Below are 13,785 nucleotides of genomic sequence, written 5' to 3'. Positions count from 1 at the left end.
TTCTGTTACGTCTTATTATTGCGATTGTTACTGATTCTAACGAACTGCAAAATGGCCAAAGTTGTAATTAATAAGTGAATAAGTTATCTCATAAGCTTATTAACTTACTTAGATAACTTATTAAGCAGGCATTTCACAGACTGCATAAGTAAGCACAAATAAGTGCATGCTTTATCTTTTCTATATCTATTATTAAGATTATGATGAGGTTTTAAACGAAACTTTTTCTTATTATTGCACTTGGTAATGAATTATACTTTAATTTTTAAAAAATATTAGGTGAAAAATAAATTTGGAGTTAAAAAATTATAAAATTGTATTACTATAATTAACAAAAAGCTGACGATATTGTTGCTGGATTTATCGGCATTCTTCATTTGTTTTCATTTCTAATTATTGCTACCATTACCTTTGTATTCAGATTAGCTTGAGAAGTACTAAGGGAATGGAGTCATATCTCTCGAAACAATGGTCCTATTTTCCTTAAAATTTCTAGAAATATCTTCCCCAATACGTAGGGGAGACCGGGGCAAGATCGGCATGTTAAGCTTTACTTAAATTTTGTGTAATAAATACTGCTGTAAACTGAAAAAAAAAGCTTTGCATATTGTCTATTGGAATGTTANGAAATTTGATATTGCATCTTTGATATTGTAGAAAATTTTAAAAAAGACAATTTACATTCAAAAGTAGTTTTCATTATAAGCAAGGTATCAGTTTCGAAACTTAATCTAGAAATTTCAAAAATGTAACAATAGTGTAAAATGACTCTCGAAACTTTCACCTACGTGTTCTGTACTTTCTCACAGAGTTTTAATACTGCAGAATGCCCAAATTTTATTGGTCAGATATATAAGCCCCCTATTATAAACAGAGAAGAAACTTTTTCAAACAAAAAATACTCGACCTTTTGAATGACATAATAACATTTTAAGTTTGGTTGTATTTTCTCATACTGTCTTTAAGTGCATACAGGACAGGCAAGCAGACAAACTCTTCATTAATTGTATAAATTATTGGTTTGAATTCGATAATTCAATAACTTATCAATGACAAATGTATAATAACTTTAAGTTTATCATACATATGTTATTGATAATGAATTTTAATTAGCTTCAATTGTATTTTTAGTAAAAGAATGAAATTTTGTTGGGCTGCAATTTTTACATTGCAGAACTATAAATTTCCACTTGGGAGTTTAAGGAAGGCCTGTCTGTCCTTCGTTAATCGCGAGAACGGAGTTAGATAGACGATTGGCATCACACTATTGTTACCAGGAAAAGTATGATTTAAAAGGGCAAGACAATGCTAAATTCCAGAGCATATATAATATTTTAAATCAAATAAATTAAAAATACGATTAAAAATTACATCCCGGCATTATGACGATATAACAATACTTTTATTACCTTATTAAACTTTATAATAGGATTATGAAAACATTAACTTTGCTCAATAATAATAAGTTGCTACTGTAAAAAATTAAAACGTAAAGTATTTATAGCTGATAATTTAATACTGAGTAAATATTCGTAATGAGTATTATTTTGTCATCTTTCTTGTTTCTGATTGTTGAGTTTCGTTTTATGACATTTATTATGTATATTATTATATATATTGCTGTTATGAGCGTAAAGAGCAAAAGAGCGAATGGAGCGCTTGCTCCTCTGGGATCGAGTAAAAAATTTCACAAATTATAATCGTAAAAGGGATTGAGATAAATAGAAAACTTTCCAAAATTTTCCAAAATGATCCATTACAATCGTAAATTGGGGATTTCAGTAAACGCTTGTTTCCTGTATAATTTCATCTTCAACTTATATATATTATTTCAATGGCACGAAAGAACTGTTAATATTATTCCTGTAATACTATCAGTTTACGGCTATTTACATAATTTTATTTAATTTTTCTACAATATTTATTTTCCTGAGTATCCGTAACACTGCGAGTATTAATGAAAACAGTATTTGTGTAAATTATCAATATCAAGAAGCATTCTTTATATTCCATCTTAGGACACCTGTTAATAATACTTTGAAAAACATTTAAACCAGTAAATATTGATTTTTTGAAAAATTTTCGTTATTCTCAATAGCAATAATAATTCGTTATATGCATTGATTACTTCAAATGTCATATATCTCAAATTATTTATGGTCCACCTCTACCTCTTTTTGGAAGATAACATATGTGAGGATATTCAAGCATTCTTTATAAGTTTATGTTAATTATCAAGTAGTAATGATGTTATTTTTTGAGGAAATAAATAAAAAGTAGCTTAGCAATTCCAAATTCAAACTGAATAACATTAAACAGGATACATAAGACAGTCGATAAAATCAAAATTTTCATTAACTGTAGTCTTCATTTACTTATTATTTATTAATAGTCATTCATGTAAAGTTGCTTTCGTTAACCTTATTACTTTACACCTCATTAAATTTAAACTACTATACTGCCTGCAAATTACGATTAACACGATTAACATTTAACATTTAAAATATTGGATTAATACTGATAACGATTGGGCATTCAACTACTACAATCTGCAATTTTTAAAAATTGTATACCTATAAATTTCCACAGTCATCTGTCTATACGCCTATCTGTCCGTCTGTCCGCCTGTCTTTCCTTAATCTCGAGAATGGAGTTAGAAAGATAAAAGATGAGACCGTATATTAAAACGTTAATGAAGGAGGTCCCGATTAACTTTATACGAATCTTTGATAAAAACCGAAAGTCATGTTATTTAGATTCAAAATTTTCCCCCGAAATGTGTTAGATAGATGCACGACTCTATTGTTAAAGGAAAAGTATGATGTATAGGAGCAAATCACTAATAATTTGGGGTGGAGATTATGTATTTTTTTTAAATTAAAAATATGATAAAAAAAATGGCTGCATTGTAACGATGTCACAATAAATAATTGAAACTTATATTATAATTGCAAAAATAATAGCAGAGATACCCGTTGTTGTTCAGAGAAATTTGATATTGCATCTTTGATATTGTAGAAAATTTTAAAAAAGACAATTTACATTCAAAAGTAGTTTTCATTATAAGCAAGGTATCAGTTTCGAAACTTAATCTAGAAATTTCAAAAATGTAACAATAGTGTAAAATGACTCTCGAAACTTTCACCTACGTGTTCTGTACTTTCTCACAGAGTTTTAATACTGCAGAATGCCCAAATTTTATTGGTCAGATATATAAGCCCCCTATTATAAACAGAGAAGAAACTTTTTCAAACAAAAAATACTCGACCTTTTGAATGACATAATAACATTTTAAGTTTGGTTGTATTTTCTCATACTGTCTTTAAGTGCATACAGGACAGGCAAGCAGACAAACTCTTCATTAATTGTATAAATTATTGGTTTGAATTCGATAATTCAATAACTTATCAATGACAAATGTATAATAACTTTAAGTTTATCATACATATGTTATTGATAATGAATTTTAATTAGCTTCAATTGTATTTTTAGTAAAAGAATGAAATTTTGTTGGGCTGCAATTTTTACATTGCAGAACTATAAATTTCCACTTGGGAGTTTAAGGAAGGCCTGTCTGTCCTTCGTTAATCGCGAGAACGGAGTTAGATAGACGATTGGCATCACACTATTGTTACCAGGAAAAGTATGATTTAAAAGGGCAAGACAATGCTAAATTCCAGAGCATATATAATATTTTAAATCAAATAAATTAAAAATACGATTAAAAATTACATCCCGGCATTATGACGATATAACAATACTTTTATTACCTTATTAAACTTTATAATAGGATTATGAAAACATTAACTTTGCTCAATAATAATAAGTTGCTACTGTAAAAAATTAAAACGTAAAGTATTTATAGCTGATAATTTAATACTGAGTAAATATTCGTAATGAGTATTATTTTGTCATCTTTCTTGTTTCTGATTGTTGAGTTTCGTTTTATGACATTTATTATGTATATTATTATATATATTGCTGTTATGAGCGTAAAGAGCAAAAGAGCGAATGGAGCGCTTGCTCCTCTGGGATCGAGTAAAAAATTTCACAAATTATAATCGTAAAAGGGATTGAGATAAATAATATTATGTCTTGTATTGAAGCAATACTGCATTCTGTATTCTAATTGTGAAAAAAATCCAAAATTTATTAATGTAATTATTTCTCTTCAGACCCCCTGGAAAATTTACTACAGACATCACTGATTATTATATATTTTATATGATTTGCCTTTTAGCTTTTAGCAGCATCAGACAGACTACTTAGAAAAGTTTTGTCATACTTGGAAGAAAAAAGCGAAGATTCTTAATCTTCACATAAGTAGGAGGAAGGAGAAAAGAAAATGTTCACAATAGTATGGTGCAACTGGTATAAAAATATTTGCTTACTCATTGCTAGATAATGAACTCGAATAAGTCGGGCCTTAAGCTAGCATATACAGAAACAAACTTTAATATAGAATATTCCATCTTTGTGTTGTAATTAATCAAATTAAAGTTTAATTATTGTATTATCTGGTGTTTAAATTCTGACTGATTAATTCTTGTCTAAAATTCAAGATACTTTATATGTAATAAGTATTAAAATTTTTTATTATTGATACCAAAAGATGTTACGAGATGACATATATTTTCAAATGATATCTTAGTATTGTAATAATGACGAGAAATTGCTAATTGAGACATAATCACAATGCCGGCCGAAATTTTTAATAATATTTTTAATTTATTTATGTTAAATAAATTATATGCTCTCAATCTCAAATTACTAGTGTCTTGTTACCGTACATCATACTTTTCCCGATATCAACAGAATCCTGCAAGTCATCGATTTAAGTCCGCCGCGGAAAAAATTTTTGAATTTAAATCACGTGACTTCTAGTCTAGACCGGAAGTTCGTAGGAAGACATGCCTCCTGCCCATATACTTACCATAGCTGCTCTCGACTTTCATCTATCTGACGGCGTTCTTGACATTAAGAAAGGACAGACGGATAGACAGACGATAATGATAATCTATAGGTCTGCATTATTTCATAATATTTTGAAGTTTATCAATAGAATATAAGAAACGCGATGTAAGACTACTCTTCATTAAAATGAGAGTTTATTTCGATTCTTTTAAATAATTATTGTATTTAATAAAAAATAAATTAATCAGTTATAAAAAGTAATGACTATTTAAACAAATTATTTAATTTAAAAATAATAAATTTAGATATTTTATATTTTCTTTTGATATAAAAATCTAATCTTTATTAAAATAAAGTAAGAAAATAGCATAATATATCAATATTTATAACATAAGGAAAATATTTATAAGTCAGATTAAAATTGACTTTTTGGAAATAATTATAAAACTATTAAAATAATAAAATAACATTCCAAATTAATTAAATTTAACAAAATTACGAACATACAAGACTTTTCTTCAATTTCATAACGTAGCATCCTTTTGTTATCTCTAGTGTCGTTGGTTTCCAGAGGCAGTTTTCTTTACTTCCTCAACATTATGACCTTATAAACTGCCTTAAGTCAATGACAATAAACATGACATCTTATTTATTAATTATATATATATATATGATCTTTTTAAATACGTTAAAATTCTTCTGTGACGTTTTTAATTCTCACACCATATTGTGTTTATATAACGTAACCTTGATAAAAGCAACACATAAAAAAGATTAAATCTTGTTTTCTGCTTTTTTCATTCATCCGTTTGTCTGACCTAAAGTGAACAGGTTTGATTACAAGTATTTCATCAGAGTGCTGTTTTATTATTCATTGCATAGTTGGAGGATGTTGCCAAACCAAAATGAGTCAATTAATCGAGAAACAGAAACAACTCTAAGTTGCAATTTAATTTTAATCAAATTCCAAATCGATTATAATATTAACGAAAACTCTCTCAAGTATATTTGCTTGAGAATTTTAAAACTTTATGTAATAATTAGCTTTTGTGAATATTTTAAACCGCTGCTTCGTATACTTTTCTCTTGATAACTATCTAATAAATATTTTATCATTTAACAGTTTATTGGAAAGATTTTCGTGTAAATTATTTAAGATATAAAATTATTTTTATTTAAATAGACTCACTTAATCAGGGATTTTTCATCAAAATTGTTATTCGACGAAAGAATATTACGATTGAATAATTCTTATTCTCATAATTATATTCTATTCTAGTTCAAAGGTTGTTTTTTTTACTTGCTTTCATTATTGAACTAATAATACCTGGCTACTGTAGTATAAATTATAAATTAATATATGACAGAGAACAACCTTATAATACTTTCATTGGGTTGCAATTTTCAAATTACAGACCTATACATTCCCATTGTAATTCGTCCGACCGTCTGTCTGTCTTCGTTGTCTTGAGAATGGACTTAGACAGATAAATATCGAGACTATATATGAAAAGTTTAAAGGTCTGACACCCCGATTAACTATATACAAATTTACTGTCTGGAATGGAAGTTATGTAATTTTTTAAATTAAAATATAATAAAAAATTGCAGCCCGGCATAGTGACGTGTACCCGATTAAGATTAAAATTACAATAAAGCTAAACATATAAATATTAATGTTATTTTTCATTATTATAAGCAGCAATAAAGCCGATTTCTAATCCATTTTATTATAAAAAGTTTCAGTAAAAATAGGCATTATCACATTTTATATATTTGCTTCTATTTATAAATAATTCGTTTTTCTATATTTCAAAATGGACGTTTTGATGGTGCAACGGATATTGAATAAGACACAAATATTGTCACGTATTTCTTCCGAAATAAAATTTTGCCTGCAAAATAAACGTAATAAAATCTAATGGTTAACTCTGTTATAAGATAGACTTCAAGATATTTTGATAGCTGCAAATAACTTGACTATAGAAGTGATAGTGCACTTAATTTTTTAATAGAATTCCATAGAATATCATTGCAAAATGTTTTTTACTTCAAATTAACCATCTCATTGAGCTTCAATTTATAAATTGATTGACTTACTGATTCCTACTAGCGTCCTGCTGTCTGTCTGTCATTCGTTCATATTGAGAACAGAGATAGATAGGTAAAAATCGAGACCAGATACGGAAACCTTAGGGCTGAAGACCCTATTAACTATACACGAACTTCCGTTCTAGACAAGAACTCACGTGACTTCAAAAGTCTCTCGAGAATGTAAAAATCGAGACCAGAGGAGGAAAGCTTGTTTTTAAATTAGTTAGAGCATGATTAAAATTGTGATTGTGTCACAATAACTAAACGATATTTAGTTATAATTTTATGCAAATCGAATTAATTTAAACATATCTAAAATATTTCTCTCAGGAATTATCGCAGGTGAATCTTTTAAACTTCTCATATAATTTCATTCTAAGCTTCAGTAAAAATTCGTAAAATGCATTATATTATTTGTTTTTACGATAAGTTTATTTAAAATTTTATCAGCTGTTTAAAATATCCCCATTCACTTCTGTATAAAAGAAACGACATATTCAGTAACAAATGCCCGGAGGCTTATAGGAACGTTATCGCGCGAGACATTGAAAAAAGGTAAAATTTGAGCATTTTCATCAGTTAGAGTGGCATAAGAAAACTCTCAAGATGCTCCAGAGAAAGAAATCCAAGGAATTAAGATTTAATTTCCATAATGGTCATGAAATATACACAGTTTTTTCATGAGGCTGCGCGTTATACAATCACAAGAAGAGTAAAATAGGAAAATTTATCTCATACATTTTTTTAATTCTGAAATGTTTATACTAAACATTTTATAGCTGATTTTAATTAAGGAAAATTTCTACTTTACGGTTTCTAATAATCGAATTTCAAATTAATCAACCGGAATTTCGCTCATATCTTCGGAATCATGCGTGAGAACATTAATAAACAGCCATTACAGTGATTTAAAAAAATATAATTTGCAAATTAATCTCAGATAATTTTTAATTTTATGTTTTCATTCATACGTCAAAACAGCTTTTGAGTATTTTTATTCAGAAGAAATGATATATTTCTTCTTCATCCTCAATGTTATTAATTTCTTTTGATAAAGTATATTACAATATTTTGAACTGTATCATTTATGATCCTCGCACTTTAATATTAAACTTTTAGTTTAAAATATTATTGGGCTGCAATTTGAAAAAAATTTAAACCTATAAATTCCCACTGACTAACTGTTCTTCCTAATTATTTTTGAGAAAGATGTTGGATACATGAAAGTCGAGACCAGATATAAAAAGCTCAAGAACAGGAGGACCAGATCAAATATATACGAACTTCCGGTATAGACCAAATCACGTGATTTTAATTCAATAGTTTTCTCCAGAACAGAGTTAGATGACTGGCATGACACTGTTGTTATCAGGAAAAGTATGATTTACAGGGACAAGACACTACTAATTTGAGATTGAGAGCATATATTTTAAATTAAATAAATTAAAAATTTTCTTAAAAATTGCATTATTGCAAATTATTGTGGCATTATGATGATGCCACAATAATTTTTGCTGGATTTACGATATAAAATTTATATTATTTAAAAATATTTATTCATATATTGAGCAATAAAACATGTGTTTTTATATTTTAACTATAATAAATATTTTTAAATTAATAGTTATATATGATTAATAATATTTAAATTGTTTAGTATAAATATATTAAATGAAAAGAAAATTACAAAAAATATTCTTGAAAAGACAAAAATGGCTTAATTAATTCTTCATTCATTTTTTTGTAGGGTCGATATATAAAATAAAGAAAATCAACATTGTATATGTTTCAGGTTTTGTGTGTTGTACACAATGAAGATTCTGATAAATAATCTTTCTCACAATACATCTCTCTTTAATACTTAATGTACACAAAAGCTGAGATTACTGTTTATTCAGACTAACAATAGGTTTGATGAATAAGATACAACTCTAAGTTGTGTATTGAAATTAGATAAATCTTGCAGACTTAGAATGCAAATAACAAACGTGTATACGTGTCCTATACACGGAAAAATTTATATATATATTTTTAAAGTTTTTATTATTTATCACTTTCTTTCGTTCTCTTCAATGTCAAACTTACCAGTAAGCGAGTTTTCCTCTATTTAGGNGGAGATTATGTATTTTTTTTAAATTAAAAATATGATAAAAAAAATGGCTGCATTGTAACGATGTCACAATAAATAATTGAAACTTATATTATAATTGCAAAAATAATAGCAGAGATACCCGTTGTTGTTCAGAGAAATTTGATATTGCATCTTTGATATTGTAGAAAATTTTAAAAAAGACAATTTACATTCAAAAGTAGTTTTCATTATAAGCAAGGTATCAGTTTCGAAACTTAATCTAGAAATTTCAAAAATGTAACAATAGTGTAAAATGACTCTCGAAACTTTCACCTACGTGTTCTGTACTTTCTCACAGAGTTTTAATACTGCAGAATGCCCAAATTTTATTGGTCAGATATATAAGCCCCCTATTATAAACAGAGAAGAAACTTTTTCAAACAAAAAATACTCGACCTTTTGAATGACATAATGACATTTTAAGTTTGGTTGTATTTTCTCATACTGTCTTTAAGTGCATACAGGACAGGCAAGCAGACAAACTCTTCATTAATTGTATAAATTATTGGTTTGAATTCGATAATTCAATAACTTATCAATGACAAATGTATAATAACTTTAAGTTTATCATACATATGTTATTGATAATGAATTTTAATTAGCTTCAATTGTATTTTTAGTAAAAGAATGAAATTTTGTTGGGCTGCAATTTTTACATTGCAGAACTATAAATTTCCACTTGGGAGTTTAAGGAAGGCCTGTCTGTCCTTCGTTAATCGCGAGAACGGAGTTAGATAGACGATTGGCATCACACTATTGTTACCAGGAAAAGTATGATTTAAAAGGGCAAGACAATGCTAAATTCCAGAGCATATATAATATTTTAAATCAAATAAATTAAAAATACGATTAAAAATTACATCCCGGCATTATGACGATATAACAATACTTTTATTACCTTATTAAACTTTATAATAGGATTATGAAAACATTAACTTTGCTCAATAATAATAAGTTGCTACTGTAAAAAATTAAAACGTAAAGTATTTATAGCTGATAATTTAATACTGAGTAAATATTCGTAATGAGTATTATTTTGTCATCTTTCTTGTTTCTGATTGTTGAGTTTCGTTTTATGACATTTATTATGTATATTATTATATATATTGCTGTTATGAGCGTAAAGAGCAAAAGAGCGAATGGAGCGCTTGCTCCTCTGGGATCGAGTAAAAAATTTCACAAATTATAATCGTAAAAGGGATTGAGATAAATAATATTATGTCTTGTATTGAAGCAATACTGCATTCTGTATTCTAATTGTGAAAAAAATCCAAAATTTATTAATGTAATTATTTCTCTTCAGACCCCCTGGAAAATTTACTACAGACATCACTGATTATTATATATTTTATATGATTTGCCTTTTAGCTTTTAGCAGCATCAGACAGACTACTTAGAAAAGTTTTGTCATACTTGGAAGAAAAAAGCGAAGATTCTTAATCTTCACATAAGTAGGAGGAAGGAGAAAAGAAAATGTTCACAATAGTATGGTGCAACTGGTATAAAAATATTTGCTTACTCATTGCTAGATAATGAACTCGAATAAGTCGGGCCTTAAGCTAGCATATACAGAAACAAACTTTAATATAGAATATTCCATCTTTGTGTTGTAATTAATCAAATTAAAGTTTAATTATTGTATTATCTGGTGTTTAAATTCTGACTGATTAATTCTTGTCTAAAATTCAAGATACTTTATATGTAATAAGTATTAAAATTTTTTATTATTGATACCAAAAGATGTTACGAGATGACATATATTTTCAAATGATATCTTAGTATTGTAATAATGACGAGAAATTGCTAATTGAGACATAATCACAATGCCGGCCGAAATTTTTAATAATATTTTTAATTTATTTATGTTAAATAAATTATATGCTCTCAATCTCAAATTACTAGTGTCTTGTTACCGTACATCATACTTTTCCCGATATCAACAGAATCCTGCAAGTCATCGATTTAAGTCCGCCGCGGAAAAAATTTTTGAATTTAAATCACGTGACTTCTAGTCTAGACCGGAAGTTCGTAGGAAGACATGCCTCCTGCCCATATACTTACCATAGCTGCTCTCGACTTTCATCTATCTGACGGCGTTCTTGACATTAAGAAAGGACAGACGGATAGACAGACGATAATGATAATCTATAGGTCTGCATTATTTCATAATATTTTGAAGTTTATCAATAGAATATAAGAAACGCGATGTAAGACTACTCTTCATTAAAATGAGAGTTTATTTCGATTCTTTTAAATAATTATTGTATTTAATAAAAAATAAATTAATCAGTTATAAAAAGTAATGACTATTTAAACAAATTATTTAATTTAAAAATAATAAATTTAGATATTTTATATTTTCTTTTGATATAAAAATCTAATCTTTATTAAAATAAAGTAAGAAAATAGCATAATATATCAATATTTATAACATAAGGAAAATATTTATAAGTCAGATTAAAATTGACTTTTTGGAAATAATTATAAAACTATTAAAATAATAAAATAACATTCCAAATTAATTAAATTTAACAAAATTACGAACATACAAGACTTTTCTTCAATTTCATAACGTAGCATCCTTTTGTTATCTCTAGTGTCGTTGGTTTCCAGAGGCAGTTTTCTTTACTTCCTCAACATTATGACCTTATAAACTGCCTTGAGTCAATGACAATAAACATGACATCTTATTTATTAATTATATATATATATATGATCTTTTTAAATACGTTAAAATTCTTCTGTGACGTTTTTAATTCTCACACCATATTGTGTTTATATAACGTAACCTTGATAAAAGCAACACATAAAAAAGATTAAATCTTGTTTTCTGCTTTTTTCATTCATCCGTTTGTCTGACCTAAAGTGAACAGGTTTGATTACAAGTATTTCATCAGAGTGCTGTTTTATTATTCATTGCATAGTTGGAGGATGTTGCCAAACCAAAATGAGTCAATTAATCGAGAAACAGAAACAACTCTAAGTTGCAATTTAATTTTAATCAAATTCCAAATCGATTATAATATTAACGAAAACTCTCTCAAGTATATTTGCTTGAGAATTTTAAAACTTTATGTAATAATTAGCTTTTGTGAATATTTTAAACCGCTGCTTCGTATACTTTTCTCTTGATAACTATCTAATAAATATTTTATCATTTAACAGTTTATTGGAAAGATTTTCGTGTAAATTATTTAAGATATAAAATTATTTTTATTTAAATAGACTCACTTAATCAGGGATTTTTCATCAAAATTGTTATTCGACGAAAGAATATTACGATTGAATAATTCTTATTCTCATAATTATATTCTATTCTAGTTCAAAGGTTGTTTTTTTTACTTGCTTTCATTATTGAACTAATAATACCTGGCTACTGTAGTATAAATTATAAATTAATATATGACAGAGAACAACCTTATAATACTTTCATTGGGTTGCAATTTTCAAATTGCAGACCTATACATTCCCATTGTAATTCGTCCGTCTGTCTGTCTGTGTTCGTTATCTCGAGAATGAACTTAGACAGATAAATATCGAGACTATATATGAAAAGTTTAAAGGTCTGACACCCCGATTAACTATATACAAATTTACTGTCTGGAATGGAAGTTATGTAATTTTTTAAATTAAAATATAATAAAAAATTGCAGCCCGGCATAGTGACGTGTACCCGATTAAGATTAAAATTACAATAAAGCTAAACATATAAATATTAATGTTATTTTTCATTATTATAAGCAGCAATAAAGCCGATTTCTAATCCATTTTATTATAAAAAGTTTCAGTAAAAATAGGCATTATCACATTTTATATATTTGCTTCTATTTATAAATAATTCGTTTTTCTATATTTCAAAATGGACGTTTTGATGGTGCAACGGATATTGAATAAGACACAAATATTGTCACGTATTTCTTCCGAAATAAAATTTTGCCTGCAAAATAAACTTAATAAAATCTAATGGTTAACTCTGTTATAAGATAGACTTCAAGATATTTTGATAGCTGCAAATAACTTGACTATAGAAGTGATAGTGCACTTAATTTTTTAATAGAATTCCATAGAATATCATTGCAAAATGTTTTTTACTTCAAATTAACCATCTCATTGAGCTTCAATTTATAAATTGATTGACTTACTGATTCCTACTAGCGTCCTGCTGTCTGTCTGTCATTCGTTCATATTGAGAACAGAGATAGATAGGTAAAAATCGAGACCAGATACGGAAACCTTAGGGCTGAAGGCCCTATTAACTATACACGAACTTCCGTTCTAGACAAGAACTCACGTGACTTCAAAAGTCTCTCGAGAATGTAAAAATCGAGACCAGAGGAGGAAAGCTTGTTTTTAAATTAGTTAGAGCATGATTAAAATTGTGATTGTGTCACAATAACTAAACGATATTTAGTTATAATTTTATGCAAATCGAATTAATTTAAACATATCTAAAATATTTCTCTCAGGAATTATCGCAGGTGAATCTTTTAAACTTCTCATATAATTTCATTCTAAGCTTCAGTAAAAATTCGTAAAATGCATTATATTATTTGTTTTTACGATAAGTTTATTTAAAATTTTATCAGCTGTTTAAAATATCCCCATTCACTTCTGTATAAAAGAAACGACATATTCAGTAACAAATG

The sequence above is a fragment of the Centruroides sculpturatus genome, unplaced genomic scaffold (assembly GCF_000671375.1).
Source record: "Centruroides sculpturatus isolate CEXI.00-Female unplaced genomic scaffold, Cexi_2.0 scaffold64, whole genome shotgun sequence".
Taxonomy (NCBI): Eukaryota; Metazoa; Arthropoda; class Arachnida; order Scorpiones; family Buthidae; genus Centruroides; species Centruroides sculpturatus.
The sequence above is the reverse complement of the archived record's forward strand: the minus strand, read 5'-3'. Positions refer to the sequence as shown.